Source organism: Bos grunniens, chromosome 4 (genome assembly GCF_055505025.1).
Source record: "Bos grunniens cultivar Pamir isolate PY7600 chromosome 4, Bosgru_T2T1.0, whole genome shotgun sequence".
Lineage (NCBI taxonomy): Eukaryota > Metazoa > Chordata > Mammalia > Artiodactyla > Bovidae > Bos > Bos grunniens.
In genome coordinates this window covers 80,137,499-80,156,479 of record NC_141168.1, presented here as the reverse complement: position 1 = coordinate 80,156,479, position 18,981 = coordinate 80,137,499, and the positions used below count along the sequence as shown (strand labels likewise).

Sequence of the window (18,981 nt, the reverse complement as noted above, 5' to 3'; positions counted from 1 at the left end):
GCTTTCTTATTTTCTGCAGACTAAAGAAGAAAAGAAATAAAAAATAGCCATTATTTAATAAGTGTAAACACAATTTATTTTATTTGTGTTTTTATAGGTCTACTAGTGAAAGGGCCGGGCAGCTGTTGTTTGCTAAATTGTCATTTGTTGGGTTAAAAGTTCGTCCTACTTGTCCAGAGTATGGTCACTGCTCAGGAATCAGATAACACACCAGAGCTACATGTTATATGGATCATAGAATTTGTTTTGGATAAGTTTCCTTCCAGATGCTAAAATCTGGTGTATTTGTTAAGAATTGGCTTAAGCCTTGCTTCACTTGAGTTCAGCTAAAATAGACTAATTGAATGGGCCCCATCCCAACACACATGTCTCCTCCAAACTGAAGTGAGTTAGAGTTTTGATGGCAGTTGATGACCACTGGGTGGGTTTGTATTCATTCTAGGCAGTTAGCAAGCAACCGTGTTTCCACCCTACAAGGAAACTTGAGGTGAATATTTCCCAGATGGCTTTTTCAGACAGAGGTCTGTTACAAAAGAAGAAACACTTTGACAAAGTCCAAAGGGCAGCTCATATTTAAGAATTTTTGATGGACAAATTCAGGGGCCTTTTCAAACTCTACAGGGTGCTTTTGGAACATGTTTAGAATGTAAACACATACTTGAATTGCCCAGCTGCCACCTGGCTTAGAGTGTGACCTCTCATAGACTTTTAGTATTTTCAAGTAAAAAGGAGTCTTGGTGGTCATTGGGGTCAGAGTCTTCCTTTATAGAAAGGAAGAAAATGGGGACTAAGGTAAATTAAGTCATTAGCTCACGTGAACTTGTTTTCCATCCAAGCCTCCACATTCTGTCCTATTCCCGAGGGCATCCCGGGACCTGTGGCTTAGATGCACCTCAGCAGAAAGGCTCTTACTCATGACATTCTCTCTCTTCCTTGTATATTCACTTCTGTCCCTTTCACTTCCCCTTCTTTTTCTTGCTTTCCCCTACATTACTCCTGTTCTCCACTCCTTATTTTGCCATTTCTCTTTTTAAAACATCTCTGAATTCTAAACCTCAGTTTAAATTACAGTACAATAAGAATAACCTTTTGAAATAAAACAGTAAAAGACCTACAGAATAACTGCTCATGTGATTTCTAATTTCTCACAAGTTTCAACTGAATACTGTCTATAGCATGTGTCTGAAAAAAGGTACTATTTTTGACATTTGGCTTGCTTGTTATATATTTAATTTAACTTTTCATGTATGTATACAAAGCAAAGGCTTCAGATTATTTTGAATTCTTCCCAGGACCTAGTACAGAGCAGACAATCTGATTATTCAAAGAGGTTGGTTTTCTGTCTGGATCTTTTAGGTCAGTGCTTTTGATGTATGAAATGTGTCTAATCAATCAAATGGTTGCTTACAACTAGTTTTTTTCAGGGAGAACTTCCAAAATGCAGATTTATCTGTGTACCTTGAATAGGACTGGAATTTGAATGCCCCATTTCATAGTGGGATAATCCTGGTATTTAATTTAGGCATTATAGAGTTTGAAGTATTTAACTTCCTTTCATAAATGAGAAGTTGTTTCAAAATTTTCATTAATTCTTTGTTTCCACTACACACACAGCCCAAAACCACTATAGCTGGAGGACTAATGTACAAAAGAAATGAGTTCATTTTAATCATAAAAGTTTATTAACCTAATCTTTAGTGCTATACATTTGGAATTTCTGCAATAGCCACAACAAAGTGAGCGTTAGAAATACTATGTTAGAAGTATAAAAATATGTCGTAATTCTGATCATTAACCATAACAGAGTCTATAAGGAAATAGAGTAACCAAGACAAAAAAAATTCCTTGTGAAAGAGCAACAGAAAATTTTACAGAAGACGCAAACAGGGAAATGTGGCACAAGAAATCCAAAGTTGACTCTCAGAAGGAATGGTGGCCCGGAAAGACAGGAGGCTAGAGTGAAGCCGAGGCCCCGTGGAAGGCGGAACAGGGTGTACTGCACAAGGCGTGGCGGCTTAGGAAGATGCAGTGACTGAGCGACAAGACAAAGGAGGGAGCGGGCAGGGTCAAACAGTCATCTCGGATAGCTAATGCGGGTCACAGGGACATGAGGCCAATGAGTGGCATATCCGATGATACACTTCTTACCATAGAACTACATGAGTACGGGAAATGAACTATTAAAAGTGTGTGTGTATTCAACTATGGCAAGATAGATTAAGGAGATACTTTATTTTGTTCTCAGGGTGCTGTTCCACTCTTAGAAGCAGAAGAGTATGAAGGCCCTCATACTCCAAAGCAAGTAACCAGGCATGGTACTCTCTTTCCCCTACAGAGATTTGTGTGACTTGTTTGGAAATCAAAATTGCCTTGGAAATTTTAGCTCTTTATGATTCATTACATGCTCTAGTGGGCTTCCCAGTGACTCAAAGGTAAAGAGTCTGCCTATAACACAGGAGTCGCAGGAGACACAGGTTTGATCCCTGGATGGGGAAGATCCCCCTGGAGGAGAGCATTGCAATACACTCCAGTATTCCTGCCTTGGAGAATCCCATGGCTAGCAGAGCCTGGCAGGCTATTGTCCATACAGTCATACAAAGTCAGACTTGACTGAAGCAACTTAGTACACTCGCACATGCTCTAATATTATGTTAATTACCTATATAAATTGGAGTAGGAAATGGCAACCCACCCCAGTATTCTTGGCTGGAAATTTTCATGGAGAGAGGAGCCTAGCAGGCTGCAGTCCATGGGGTCACAAAGAGTTGGACATGACTGAGCATACACACACAATTATATAAATTAACTTTCTTTCCTAAATAATTACATTTAAAAGTATGTTTAAGGTTTGTATTTCTGTTAATTTACTTTTTTCCAGTTTTATTGAGACTTAATTGATCTACGTGTGTGTGTTAGTCACTCAGTCATGTCCAACTCTTTGCAACCCCATGGAGTATAGCCCTCCAGGCTCTTCTGTCCATGGAATTCTCTAGGCAAGAATACAGGAGTGGGTTCCCTTTCCCTTTTCCAGAGAATCTTCCCTAGCCAGGGACTGAACCCGGGTCTCCTGCATTGCAGGCAGATTCTTTATAGTCTGAGCCACCAGGGAAGCCCTTAATTGATCTATACTATTGTATAATTGCTTATATGCTATATGCTGTAAGGTGTACAACATAATTATTTGACTTGTGTATATTGTGAAACGATTACCAAAATAAGTTTAACATCCATCATCTCATATATTTTTAAAATGTGTTTTTTTACCCTTATGATGGGAACTTTTAATATTTACTTCAACTTTTATATAGAATACAGCAATATATATATATTTTTGTAGTCATGTTGCACATTATGTCTCCAGTACTTATCTATCTTATAACTAGAAATTTGTACCTTTGACCACCATCAGCCAATTTCCGCTCCTCAACACCTGCTTCTAGTAAACACAGATCTGATCTTTCTTCACAGGTATTTTGTTTTTCTATTTTTCTTTTTGGATGGAAAGTAGGCAAAGGAAGGAGTTACCATTGTCATTGAACGTGGTCTTGAATACCTTAAAGAGGGGCTGCTGCAACACAGTGTGGGAAGATGGGGTATGTATATATTGATGCGGTTCCTTGGATCATCTTCTGGTATTTTCTTGAGAGCTGAGGAGTCTTATTGCAGTAAACCCACTGGCAATATTAAAGCATATGAGAGTTCCAAACCTTAAGAAGCAAGTGACCTAGAGTGAAGTCCTAGCTAACGGTGAGAAAGTATAGGAATGGTGACAGAAGAAGAGGAAAATAACTATTGCCTCTACATTTTAAACTAGGAAATTGTCTCAATAACTTTGCATATTAAGTCATTTTATGTATCCTAGAAAAAAAATTTTTAATAAATATATTATGGAGTGGTCAGCCAATATGAACATTCATACATAAAGTTATAGTGAGTGGGAGTGAGAGTTATTAAAGAGTAAAACATTGTTAAAATTAATTAGGTAATGTGCTGTGCTGTGCTTAGTCACTCAGTCATGTCCAACTCTTTGCAATCCTATGGATTGCAGCCCTCCAGGCTCTTCTATATATGGGATTCTCCAGGTAAGAATACTGGAGTGGGTTACCATGCCCTCCTCCAGCCGATCTATCCAAACTTAGAGATTAATGAACAGAAGAGAAATCACAGAAATAGATTTTGAAGAAATGAAGTCACTTAGTCATGTCCGACTCTTTGAGACCCCATGGACTGTAGCCTACCAGGCTACTCAGTCCATGGAATTTTCCAGGCAAGAGTACTGGAGTGGGTTGCCATTTCCTCCTCCAGGGGATCTTCCCAACCCAGGGATCGAACCCGGGTCTCCCGCACTACAGGCAGACGCTTTACCATCTGAGCCACAAATTATGTCAATTTACCATTGACAGAGGATGACATTGAAGGGGATGCCAGAGGATGAGATGCTTGATGGCATCACCAACTCAATGGACATGAGTTTGAGTAAGCTCTGGGAGTTGGTGATGGCAGGGAAGCCTGGCATCCTGAAGTCCATGGGGTTGCAAAGAGTCACACATGACTGAGTGACTGAACTGAACTGAATTTATCATAGGATAAAGGCATGGAAAAAGCAAGAGAGTTCCAGAAAAACATCTATTGCTGCTTTATTGACTATGCCAAAGCCTTTGACTGTGTGGATCACAATAAACTGTGGAAAATTCTTCAAGAGATGGGAATACCAGACCACTTGATCTGCCTCTTGAGAAATCTGTATGCAGGTCAGGAAGCAATAGTTAGAACTGGACATGGAACAACAGACTGGTTCCAAATAGGAAAAGGAGCACATCAAGGCTGTATATTGTCACCCTGCTTATTTAACTTATATGCAGAGTACATCATGAGAAACACTGGGCTGTAAGAAGCACAAGCTGGAATCAAGATTACCAGGAGAAATATCAATAACCTCAGATATGCAGATGACACCACCCTTATGGCAGAAAGTAAAGAGGAACTCAAAAGCCTCTTGATGAAAGTGAAAGTGGAGAGTGAAAAAGGTGGCTTGAAACTCAACATTCAGAAAATGAAGATCATGGCATCCGGTCCCATTACTTTATGGGAAATAGATGGGAAAACAGTGGAAACAGGGTCAGACTTTATTTTTCTGGGCTCCAAAATCACTTCAGATGATGACTGCAGCCATGAAATTAAGACGCTTACTTCTTGGAAGGAACATTATGACCAACCTAGATAGCATATTCAAGGCCAGAGACATTACTTTGCCAACAAAGGTTCGTCTAGTCAAGGCTATGGTTTTTCCAGTGGTCATGTATGGATGTGAGAGTTGGACTGTGAAGAAGGCTGAGCACTGAAGAACTGATGCTTTTGAACTGTGGTGTTGGAGAAGACTCCTGAGAATCCCTTGGACTGCAAGGAGATGCAACCAGTCCATTCTGAAGGAGATCAGCCCTGGGTGTTCTTTGAAAGGAATGATGCTAAAGCTGAAACATCGATACTTTGGCCACCTCATGTGAAGAGTTGACTCATTGGAAAAGACTCTGATGCTGGGAGGGATTGGGGGCAGGAGGAGAAGGGGACGACAGAGGATGAGATGGCTGGATGGCATTACTGACTTGATGGACGTGAGTCTGGGTGAACTCCGGGAGTTGGTGATGGACAGGGAGGCCTGGCATGCTGCTATTCATGGGGTCCCAAAGAATCGGACACGACTGAGCGACTGAACTGAACTGAAAGGCACTTTATATAATTGAGGAAGAGATAGATTTTTCAGTAAGTGATGGTTTAACAACTAAAAAGTATCCATCCAATCTGCTTTTATATTTTTAAAATGCTGCTTCTAAGTCGCTTCAGTCGTGTCCGACTCTGTGTGACCCCATAGACAGCAGCCCACCAGGCTCTGCCATCCCTGGGACTCTCCAGGCAAGAACACTGGAGTGGGTTGCCATTTCTTTCTCCACTGCGTGAAAGTGAAAAGCGAAAGTGAAGTCGCTCAGTCACGACCGACTCCTAGCGACCCCATAGACTGCAGCCCACCAGGCTCCTCCATCCATGGGATTTTCTAGGCAAGATTACTGGAGTGGCTTGGCATTGCCTTCTCCATTTAAAATGCTAAAGAGATGTAAATGTAGGATATGAAATGATAAAATACTAAAGTAAAATATGAGTTTATGTGAGTCTAGCAAAAAGGGCACAGACATCATAAATAAAAACATAAAAGGTAAATTTATACAACAAAAATTATAACACAAATTATAAAATAAAGTAAAAGAGCCACTAAACAGAGAAAAAATCTATAAACCAATTAAAATAAGCAAATGATATTAACCAATCATCCACCAAAGATGGAAATATGTCTTTCACATATGAAGAGATGCTTACTCTCACTCAAAAATTGAAATGCCATAATATTTAAATCTTAATTCATCTGTCAAAACTTAAATTGTGTCATATCTATTACAATGCTGTTTTCATAACAAAAGATTGAAACAACCTAAATGTCCACCAATAAATTATAGTGATCTATATATACAATGACCGCTCTCACTCTATATACAATGATAGCTCTATATAATCAATGAAATCACTTCTCTAAGCTATGATAAATTTTTAAAACTAAGGTTATGAACAAAGTATTTAAAAATCTGTAGATAAAATGGTCACGTGTGTATAGTATATGTGTATGTGCGTGTATATGCATAGATTTTCTAGAGATATATGTGCTATCTACAATCATGTTTATCTTTCAGGGGGAAGTAAAATGGAGACTGAGGGGAGATGATTACTTTTCACTATAATCCCTTTCATATTGTGGGAAATTTTCAGGGCTGGCCACCTGATGGGCAGAGCCCTTATTGGTGGGCCTGATCAGTCAATTTGTGTGGAAAGATGTGGCCTGAGATGGGTGCCTCTTGAGCGTTGCACCCCACATGCCTCTCTTGCTTCACACTATCCTGGCCTTGCCCACAATCAAGGGATCTGCAGGGCCTATCACTTTATTGAACAACTCAGAACCAAGCAGCCTGATGGAGATGGATTGGCCTCTTAAAAGCATAAGCCGAGGTGCCAGCTTGCGGGTAAGGGGGCACCCAGAGAGGATGTAACCACCTTCCAGGGTATCATCTACACCTTCCAGGGTGTCATCTACAACCTTAATCAACTAGTATTCCATGGAGCTGTGTCCACAGTAGGGAGAATTCTGGAGCCTGGGAACCAAAGGGTTAAAGTACGAGTGGCTCTGATTACAACAACTCAAAATGATCCACTTTGAAGGAATCTGTGTTTTCCACCCATATAGTTGTAGATTCCACAGATCTAGAGGCTCTCATTCCCGGTAACAGTAGCAGGGACTCCTGCTGCCACCTAAGATCCTCTAGCAGCGAAAGAAAGGAGCCACCCTCCCAGCAGTGGGGATGGATCCCATCTTCAGGGGGAGGCAGGACAGCTGTTACCCAGTGCGGGAGGAATGAACATGTTTAGCCCTCAGTTGATCCACTGGGATGCCTGTGGCACCGCCACGCCTGGTGTCAATGGCGTGTGGAGAAGCAGCCATCGCCTGGAGATGGCATAGTAACCAGGAGCTTCAGCCTCCAGGAATGATGGTGTAGCTCACATCCAGCCAGGCAAACTGCCTGGACCAGCAGAGGTGTTGGCTAAGGGAAGAGGGAGTCTAGAATGGGGGTAGAGAGAGAGATGGTGAGTATCAGTTTTAGTTCTGAGATCAGACTCAGCTGATCTGAGGGGCTGTAGTTCATCTTACCAGCCCTTCTCTCATAATTTTCCCTCTAGGAAATCAGGCCAATCAGACCACTGGCAAACTTTTTCCCTGATAGGGAGAAATTACCTAGAGAGCTAGTGGTTGTGAGTCCCTGGAGCAATGATGGAGCAGATACTGTGGTTCACCCAGGTCCCTGCTGTAGGACCAGTCACTCCATTCTCAGCCAAGAGTCTCCATCTGCATTGGCAGCTGTCCTCAGTTGCAGGGCACCACCACACGTAAGGCAGCCCAGCCCAGCAACTGTCTGATGTGGGGGCTTAAAGGCCTAGCACCCTTGCTTCACTTGGAGGGATTCCAAGTGAGGGATCCCCCACAGGATCAACTGGGGCCTCAGCAGGAACTATTAATACACTGTAGGTTGCTTTCTCCCTCTGCTCAATCCTGCCCCTTCAATTCTTTACTAGTGCGTCTCCTGAGACAACGTCCTCAAACCCCTTTAGTCCAGAATCTGTTTCCAGAGACCAGTGGGAGTCCTGGGGTCTGAAGGCAGGCTGCTGCAGGAGGGGGAGCCAGAGGGGAAGAAGCACAGACAGTAACAGTGGCAACTCTTTCCATCAAGGAAACCAATATGGTGGTAGCTCCAAGAAGCAGGTGGGGTGGAGAGCTTTTCTTCTGTTGTTACTAGCTGTTTAAGATGGGAAAGACAAGTATGCTTCATTCTTGACAGAACAGAAAGGGAGAGGAGGAACCTATAGTAAAGATGAGGAAAATCAACAATGAATTTGCGGAAGTGAAAAGAAGGACGGGAATTAAAGGATTCAGTAGTAAGTGAAGAGTTAACCTTATAGTGTACGATATGACTTATAAATCTGACAGTTTTGTAAATGCTTAGAAAGGCAATGCCAAAGAATGCTCAAACTGCTGCACAACTGCACTCATCTCACACGCTAGTAAAGTAATGCTCAAAATCCTCCAAGCCAGGCTTCAGCAATACATAAACTGTGAACTTCCAGATGTTCAAGCTGGTTTTAGAAAAGGCAGAGGAACCAGAGATCAAATTGCCAACATCTGCTGGATCACCAAAAAAGCAAGAGAGTTCCAGAAAAAACATCTATTTCTGCTTTATTGACTATGCCAAAACCTTTGACTGTGTGGATCACAATAAACTGTGGAAAATTCTGAAAGAGATAGGAATACCAGACCACCTGACCTGCCTCTTGAGAAACCTATATGCAGATCAGGAAGCAACAGTTAGAACTGGACATGAAACAACAGACTGGTTCCAAATAAGAAAAGGAGTACATCAAGGCTGTATATTGTCACCCTGCTTACTTAACTTATATGCAGAGTACATCATGAAAAACACTGGGCTGGAAGAAGCACAAGCTGGAATCAAGATTACCGGGAGAAATATCAATAACCTCAGATATGCAGATGACACCACCCTGATGGCAGAAAGTGAAGAGGAACTAAAAAGCCTCTTGATGAAAGTGAAAGTGGAGAGTGAAAAAGGTGGCTTAAAGCTCAACATTCAGAAAATGAAGATCATGGCATCTGGTCCCATCACTTCATGGGAAATAGATGGGTAAACAGTGGAAACAGTGTCAGACTTTATTTTGGGGGGCTCCAAAATCACTGCAGATGGTGATTGCAGCCATGAAACTAAAAGACGCTTACTCCTTGGAAGGAAAGTTATGACCAACCTAGATAGTATATTCAAAAGCAGAGACATTACTTTGCCAACAAAGGTCCATCTAGTCAAGGCTATGGTTTTTCCAGTGGTCATGTATGGATGTGAGAGTTGGACTGTCAAGAAAGCTGAGCGCGGAAGAATTGATGCTTTTGAACTGTGGTGTTGGAGAAGACCCTTGAGAGTCCCTTGGACTGCAAGGAGATCAACCAGTCCATCCTAAAGGAGACCAGTCCTGGGTGTTCATTGGAAAGACTGATGCTGAGGCTGAAACTCCAATACTTTGGCCACCTCATGTGAAGAGTTGACTCATTGGAAAAGACCCTGATGCTGGGAGGGATCGTGGGCAGGAGGAGAAGGGGACGACAGAGGATGAGCTGGCTGCATGGCATCACCACCTCAATGGACATGAGTTTGGGTGAACTCCGGGAGTTGGTGACGGACAGGGAGGCCTGGCATTGTGATTCATGGGGTTGCAAAGAGTTGGACACGACTGAGCGACTGAACTGAACTGAACTGAACTGAGTCACTCATTTCCAATGCTGTTGTTAGACTAGTTCATTCTTTCCCCACTTGTAAATGTTGCAACTTTTATCACAAATTAAATCCTCATACATTCATGAGCACGTTTTAGACTCTTGTTTGATAATTGTATCTATTCCTCATCCAATATTGATAAAATTACTGTATTTTGATAACTGGTAGGACAAAACATTCCTCCTCATTGGAATAAATTTCAAAATTTATTTCATGTACATCATGTGCTTTATATTACTTTTCAGAATTATATCTAGGCTGATAAATCATTTTGTTGTTACCCAGAATTTTGCCATTACATTTTCAGTTTCTCTTTGTTGAGACGGGAAGAGCCTTAGATTTTATTGTATTGCTCTTTTAGATTTTAATAGATTTTTGTTCCTTTTTTTATTTTAATAAAAATAGATTTTATTCCTTTATTGATCCTCTCATGGAATTTTTATGAGTTTTCGCATTTATTCATTTTTTTTAGTTTTTTTCCCCAGGTAGAAATTTTTTCTTAATAATTTGTATCTAATTTCATTTGTGCTTTTCTTATTAATAGAACATGCTATGTGATCATCTAAATGGAGATTTGAGTGCAGGAATATTTGGGGGTCATTCTCTTAAAGGGTGAATGAAGAGAAGGTAATGCAATTAAGCAGACAGGACTTCCCTGATGATCCAGTGATTAAAAATTTTCCTGTCAATGCAGGGGACATGTGTTTTAGCCGTGGTCTGGGAAGATCCTACTTGCCACAGGGCAAGTAAGCACGGTTACCACAACTACTGAGTCTGTGCTCTAGAGCCCACGAGTTGCAGCCTCTGAGCCTGCTTGCCTAGAGCCTGAGCTCTGCAACAAGAGAAGCCAATGCAATGAGAAGCCTGAGCATGCCAACTGGAGAGCAACCCCTACCGGCCACAACTAGAAAAAGCCTGTGCATAGCAAGGAATACCCAGAGCAGCCAAAAATAAGTAAATAAATAAGATTGGGAAGATAGAGAAGGTAGGTTTTATGCAATCACAATAAAGCCCTTGGCAACCTACATAGACCGCTAAAGTTTACAAGATCATTCAGTTTTGGCAAGGACCCCAGATGTCCAGTCACTGGATACTGGCTATTCCTGAAGTGGAGCAGGGTCTGAGGACAGTGACTCACATCAAATGTGTAATTCCTGAAGAGAGCTGAGGGCTGCTGACTGGGCATCACTCCCAGCAACCCCCTGCTGCTGCTACTGCTAAGTCACTTCAGTCGTGTCCAACCCTAGGAGGGAGGAAGTAAGTGTGCTGTCCTGAGGGGTAACTGGGTAGCATGTAGTAACATTCACTACACAAGTTCAATGAAAAACGAGGTAATTTGTGTGTGTGTGTTGACCCACACTTTGTGTTATTATTATTTAAAAAAAATATATTTATTTATTTGACTAAGCGTGGTCTTAGCCGCCACTGGCCGGATCTTCTATCTTCCTTGCTGCATTCCGGATCTTCATTTGCAGCTGTGAGCTCTAGTTGCCACATGTGAGATCTAGTTCCCTGACCAGGGGTTGAATAGGGCATGCCAATTGTATGCCAACTCCCCTGCATTGGGACCCGGGAGTCTTAGTCACTGGACCATCGGGGAAGTCCCCGTGTTGTTTCCAATATGATCACTGAGTTAACTAATTTGGGGACAAACTACTAATAAAACCTACCCGCCTATTTGTGTTACCTTTCATTTTGGCGGTTAGCAGGATTTCCCCTCTCCTGTTTCCCACCCCTAGCCCCTCTCCACTCTGGCCGTGCTCCCCCATCTCGCCCCAGAGGCCTGGGAACTCCATGGGACAGAATCTAGCCCAGGAGGTTAGCGTTCAGGTTTCAGGAACTGGAAACACCTGTTCCAGGCTTGGAAAAAGGCTGCGGCCGCCATTTTCATGTTCTTCAGGCAGCAGGAGCAGAGGCCCTGGTTTCAGCAGAGAAACTGCAGCGGCTTCTGGGCATTTTCCTGTGAATCTTCTGCCTCAGTTTGCAGAGCACAGTTCAGCCCAGAGTTTCGCAAGGTATCAACATCACCTGGGAGCCTGAAACAGTGCAGATTCTCAGAATTACTGCAGACCGACCCATCCAGAAGCTCTGGCTGCTGCTGCTGCTAAGTCGGTTCAGTCGTGTCCGACTCTGTGCGACCCCATAGACGGTAGCCCACCAGGCTCCCCCGTCCCTGGGATTCTCCAGGCAAGAACACTGGAGTGGGTTGCCATTTCCTTCTCCAATGCATGAAAGTGAAAAGTGAAAGTGAAGTCGCTCAGTCATGTCCGACTCTTCGTGACCCCATGGACTGCAGCCCACCAGGCTTCTCCGTCCATGGGATTTTCCAGGCAAGAGTACTGGAATGGGGTGCCATTGCCTTCTCCGAGAAGCTCTGGAGGTAAGCGTTTTCCTGAGTCCTCTGGTTGATTCTATAACCAGAGTTTAGAACTGCTGGAGCCTGTTTTAACACAACAGATCATGGTGTATTTTTCAACCTGGGTTGGTTTTCAGAATTACCAGGGAAGACTCTGAAAACTACAGATTCCTGGGTCCCATCACATATCTCCCTGTAAATAACACTCTACAGGAAAAGGCCCAGTGAATCTGTAGTCTCACGAGGATCCCAGGTAGTTCTCATGTGTAGAAACTGTGGTCTCCCAGTTTCTTGATTAAACAAGCATTCCCTTTTCCTTAGAGTTGCAAAGGTAAGGAAAAGCCATTATAGTTTAATGAAAAAGCTGTGACTTGTTTGGAAAAGTGTGCTCACTCAACATAAAATCCCTTTTAAAAACGTGCCAGTCTGCAGTTGTGTATTTCTCAGCACTAACCTGGGTTGACTTCATCACAGTCACTTGAAATTGCATCTACCTGCACTCAATTCAGACTTATTGGACTTGATGTCTGGGCGTGGGTCCTGTCCAACAAACACACCAGCACATGAAGGTTTCAGAGGCACCAGGCAAGTTTTCCCTAGTTTATTCTAGACCACATGAAAAAGTATCAACTAGATGTGCTATTTATACTACACGCAAATATGAGAAAGGGATACCTACCAAGAGGGCTGCTCTTAGCTCTGAGTTTTAATTTCTTCATGGGGAGATGAGATTGTGGAAATAGATTATCTCTAGTTCCTCTTTCTTGTTCTAAAGTGTTTTGATACAATTGTGTATTTATCAACCTGTACACCTAGGCACTTCCAGGAACCATAAATCATGTTACATAGTTTTCCTTGAGCTTCCTGCTTGACCACATTATTTACTGTATTGAATAGAGTCAAGTATTTCAAATCTGTCACTGTTCTTGGTGCAAAACAAAGGGGAAAGAAACAGGAGTGCTATATATATTTAATTCGTACTTTGATCCATTTCTTACATATTTATTGTTTCTTTTTTCTCAAGATATTCAAAATGATCATATTCTTGTACAGTCTTACAAAATAACTGAATTAGATTTTACTTCCAAATGAAAATATTAAAACATCAAAAAGTCAATAATATGCCAAGCTTTCTATTTTATCTCAGTATCTGATTTTAGTCAAATACTCCTTATTATAAAAATACAATTTATACTAATGTTCTTTTAATGGTTAATGGAACTATATGTTTAACCATGCAGACATTTTATGATTGTTTTTTACCTAAATGTGACTCCTTAGCTTATGAATAAATAATGATAAGCAATCTTTACCCTTAAAGAGAAACTACACTTTTATTGAGAAGTGTTAATACCATGTCTTGCATTGGTGTTAGTAAATGTTTCTTAAATGGTTATAAGTTACTCCACAAATTATTTCTGACAAAACAATGATTTTTCAAAATGCCTTTGCACTATGTGAACTATAAACAGTAAATCCAACTATGGGCTTACAGATGCTTCATCTTCAGGTCTTTTTGTCTACAGTTTTAATGTATCTTAAAATAATTTCCCGTTGCCATGAAATGCTGGAATTGTTCTGGATAAATTAAGAGTTCTAAAGAGCGTGAAAGTAACAACTGTGAGATTGCAGTAGAAACCACAGTTTCTTTTGTAGTGGAGTTTTGGTGTGTGCAGAGGCCATCTTACTGAATGCAGGTGTATAAGGTACAGTCAAGCAGGCATCCAAAATTGATTAAGAGTTCTCATGTTCTGTGGTTTAATCTGGAATAAGTTAATAAAAAGTGTGGTTTGTTGGCTTTTCCTGCCAGTTTTTAAGATTCTCCCCAAAGCTAATTTAACAGCCACTTACTTCTAGAATATTCCAGCCTGGTAAAGTGTTCTGAGTTAATGACAAGAAAAGTCCAGAGCTATGGGTCACGGGCCAATAAAGCCGAGTCTGTCTGCCTTCAGTGCTCAGTTCAGAATCTGTTTGTTGAGCCAGATTTTTTTTATCCTAATTGGGAAAAAACCAGGCCGTTCCTTCATTTCAAAACAGCATCATTTCATTTTGATGGTTTTATTTTTATATTCATAGTTTTGGTGATGTTTGATACTGGTACATTTTTAGAAATAAAAGTCTGTGGTGGTATGTTTTGGCTTTTGAGTATATTTCATTTTGTTATTGTTGAAAATAATACTGTTGTATAGTTTGTACAAAACATGCCAAGCATTTTAAAACATGTGATTTTTTAAAAATTATTCAATATGAAAATTCCTTGCTATCCATAAGACTTGATTCACCAGTTGACATAAGAAAGGTTAATGTGCTAAGCAGAAAAAGTATTAAGAATAAGAATTTTGACATTGTGGAAGTCATTTTTTTTAAATACTGAAAGTTATTTTATATGAAGAGCCATTAAATTCCTGACCTAAGTTATATTTGATTATACAGTTAAAGTAAAGGTAGAGTTTAACTTTTAATAAGAGCTTTGAAATGATTTGTGTACATTCGAGAAACACATCAGACTTGACTAAAATCAAAATTTCTTCGGTAATATTTTTCCAGAGAAAAACAATCTTTTTTAAACTAACAAAGGTTCCTAAAGAATTGAAAAAACAATAGTATCACAAAAATAATAATGAATCAACATGATTAGAGTTTGACTGAGTTATGAGATAGCTGACCAACCCCAGATGCTGGGTTTGTCATAAGTTGCAGACTCATTTTAGACAGAAACATTGGTCAGTCATGATTACGGTGGGCAAGCTTTTTCTAAATCATGAACAATAGTGAACCATCATATTATTATATATTCTCTCATTCTAAATTATTTTTAAAAACCATAAGAGTCAGTATAGATTGTATTTTGAGGAAATCCTTCAAGGCTCTATTTACGTCTCACATCTGTGATAAAATCCTACCATAGTTTCTTCATTTTTGTTTCCATTTTGATGTTTTTACAGTATACAAGGTGTGAAACTAAAAAGATTCTACGTATCTAAAGTAATGAAAGAATAAGAAAAGTCAGTTCCTCCAGTAAAAAAAAAAATCATTTTTAAAGTTCTCATTTCCAAATTGATTACCTTAGGCTAGTGGTTCTCGAAGTCTGGTTTTTGGACCAGCAGCAGCGCCTTAGTACCTGTTATACATGTAAGTTTTCAGGTCCCACACAGGCCTCCTGAATCAGCAGCTCTGAGAATTGGGGCCATCAGAGCCTTGACAAACTCTCCATGGACTTCTGAAGCCTACTAAAATTTGAGATCATCTGCCTTTGGCTGTGAAGCGTAAATTAACAAGCTGAAATAGATAGGCCTGAAGTTTGGGGTAGACTCATTGGTTCTTGTTGGATCTCAGCCCTCCCTGCTGATCCCTCATGGGGATGTTTCCAGGATCCCAACTCAGATAAGTTAAATCAGTATCTCTGTCTTAGCATCAGCATTTTGAAAGTTCTCTGGTGGTTCTGATGAGCTTCAGGATGGAGAGATGCTGTTGTAGGTCAGCCACTTACTGCAGATTCAGACAGACTAACCTGTGGTTGTTCCTGTTGCCTTTTCTGTTGACCCCGCTTTTCTGTGTTACCCCACTGACTGAAATACACAGAGCCAAAGATGGTGTGATTTAGCTGCCAGAATAGCTTAGATATGACTTACTCTGATTTGGAAAATTTTACATTCAGTTTAAAAATCAACCCACTATCCCTTGGATCATCTACTACTGACATTTTTTCCTCTTCACCTTATCCCTTTCTAATTCATTTCCACATTGTGTAGTCAATGTTATCTTCTTTTAAAAAAATTTAGTGAAGTATAGTTGATTTAGTGTGTTAATTTCTGCTGTATAGCAAAGTGATTCATTTATATATGTGCCTTTTCATATTCTTTTCCATTATGATTCATCACAGAATATTGATTATAGTTCTCTGTGCTATGCAATGAAGGGAACTGTAACACATGTAACTATAATCAATATTCTGTGATGAATCAATAGGCCTTGTTTTATTCTATTCTCTGTATAATAGTTTGCACCTGCTAATCCCAAACACCCAGTCCTTCCTTCCCCTGCCTCTGTTCCCTTATGGCAACTGCAAGTCTGTTCTCTGTCTGTGAGTCTGCTTCTGTTTGATAGATATGTTAATTTGTGTATTGAGATTCTATCTGTAAGAAATATCATATGGTATTTGCCTTTCTCTTTCTTACTGACTTGCCTTAATATGGTAATCTCTAGATCCATCCATGCTGCAAGTGGTGTTATTTCATTAGCTCCCATTCCCATGGCTAAGTAATATGCCATGAGTGTGTGTGTGTGTGTGTGTATACACATATGTATACACCATGTATTCTTTATCCATTCCTCTGTTGATGAAGATTTACACTGTTTTTAAAATCTTGTCGATTGTAAATAGTGTGGCTATGAATATAGGGATGCAGTTTTTGAATTGCAGTTATGTCTGGGTATATGCCCAGGAGTGGGATTGCTGGATCCTGTGGCAACTTTATTTTTATCTTAAAAAAAGAAAAAAATTATAATGCCGTATTTAAACTCATAACCACTTAACCTCAATAACATTCCTAAACTTTACACTTTCACTCCCTTCCCCCTTTACAATTTAGGTTACTGATGTTACAGTTTACATAATTTTAATATCCAACCAATGACAGATTATTGTAGCTATGGTTATTTTTGCTGTCTTTGTTTTTTAATTTTAAAAAAAGTTGTAACTGATTTATACACCATCAGGACCATATTTAAGAATTTAAATGTGACTATATATTTAGTATTGCTAATACGTTTTCTGCTGTCTTCTATGTTTTATGATGTCAGTAAGCCTTCTTTTGTTTCCACTCAGAGAATCTTTAGCATTTCTTGTAATGGTCTCTTTCAGCTTTTGTTTGTTAAGTAAAGTCATTGTCTTTCTTTGTTTCTGAAGAACAACTTTTCTGGGAATGGAATTCTTGGTTGGCAGGGTTTTGTGTGCTTTTTTCCACATTTTAAATATGTCATCCCCTTTTCTCCTGACTTGAAAAGTTCCTGTTGAGAAATCTGCTGACTGTCTTACATTGGTTCCCTTGTACATTCTCTCTAATCTCTTGTTGCTTTGAAAATCCTTTCTTTGTTTGTACTTTGGATAATTCAGTTATAATGTTTCTCAGCACACCCTTGTCTAGGTTCAAACTCTTTGGGAATCTTACAGGACTTTTTTATTTGGATGTCCATTTCTCTTTCCAAGTGTAGGAAGTTTTCAGTCATTAATAGTTTAAATAATACTTTCCCCCCTCACCTCCTTCTGAAATTCCCACAGTACAGCTAGTTAGTTTTGTTCTGTTCTGTTTTTTCCTGTTCCTTAAGTCCTTTAGGCTTTCTTCATTCTTTTCTCATCCTTTTTTCCTTTTGCTTTTCTGACTCTGTAATATCAAATGTCTTGTCCTTGAGATTACTAATTCTTTTTCCTGCATGGTTGGGTCTGCTTGTGAAGCTCTTTATTGAGGTCTTCAATTTAGTCATTGTAATTTTCAGCTTTAGGATTTCTGATTTTTTTAATGGTTTCTGTTTGCTGAACTTCATGTTTTGGTCATACACTGTTTTTCTAATTTTGCTCACTGGCTGTGTATTGTTTTAGTTCACTAGACTCCTTTAAGAGGATTATTCCGTGTTGTTCATCTAATAGTTTCTAGATGTCCGTGGCTTTAGGGTCAGTTATTGGAGCTTTATTAGTTTCCTTTGATAACGTCACATTTACCTGATTTATTATAATTTTTCACATTTATTTCTGCTGTGAGAGTCTCGTTGCTTTCTCTAGGTGCCGAGTGTCGGGGCTCTACCTTGCAGTGCGCCTGCTTCTCACTGTGGTGGTTTCTCTTGTGGAGCACGGGCTTGGGGTGTGTGGGCTGCGTGGTTGTGACAGTTGAGACACATGGGCTTAGTTGCTCCACAGCACGTGGGGTCTTGCCAGACCAAGGATCGAACTGGTGTCCCAAGCATTTCAAGGCAGATTCTCAACCGTGGGACCACCAGGGAAGCCCTTATTATAATTCTTGATTCCTTACTTTGGTATCTGTTCATGTGAGTCATCCATCTTCTTTTGCAGATTTTATGATTTGGTTTTCCGGACATGTCTGATGATAATGCCCTTGGACAGATGGGGCTAACTATTGAGGTTTACTTTTGAGCAAGGCTGTTGCCTAAGCCCTAAGCTCATGGGCTGAGGTGGGGGATGCTGTTTGTTGAGAATAGTTGGATAGGTCTGCTGACTTGGTTTCCAGTCCAGGTAATGCTATAGAATGGTCATCATGGTTGCTTGCTTCTCTAGATAATTAGATTTTTTTCTAGGTTGTCTAGGCTTACTAGATATTCAGACTTGGTACTGTCCTAAACCATAGGTAGGCCTATAAATTATAAGTTCTGCCCAGGGCATGGTGGGGGTTACTCAACATAATGAACCCCGGAGTGTGTTTATGTGGCTCACTGTTTGGGGCACTCAAGTCAAGCAAGATTATGAACTGAGTTCCCTGGCCAGACAGGTCAAGGATTTTGTCCTGTAAACAGGGAAAGTGATGGGCTGTACTCTGTTCAGGTGCCTCTGTGAGCAGGGCTATTGGATGGTCTATGCAATTTCCCATGTGCTCATCAGAGGAGTTGAAAACTGTGTTTAGTGATAGCTGTGGCTATGCATTAGTTTCCCTGACTGGTCAGAATGGAGAAGCCAGCTTCAAG

The 18,981-nt window shown here is 40.4% G+C and overlaps 1 long non-coding RNA gene across 13 annotated transcripts in view; it reads left to right on the top strand.

The window, feature by feature from the left end:
* Positions 1–18,981, top strand: part of LOC147374434 (uncharacterized) — a 288,128-nt gene that overhangs the window by 4,728 nt on the left and 264,419 nt on the right. For 5 of the 13 annotated variants that reach the window (XR_015163245.1, XR_015163242.1, XR_015163239.1 and 2 more), the window contains exons 3-4: positions 2,246–2,315; positions 3,469–3,593. This is a non-coding gene — a long non-coding RNA (uncharacterized LOC147374434). Of the gene's footprint in view, positions 1–2,245; positions 2,316–3,468; positions 3,594–11,404; positions 12,313–18,981 lie in introns of those variants that run through there. The other 8 variants (XR_015163248.1, XR_015163246.1, XR_015163244.1 and 5 more) reach the window with 7 other exon arrangements.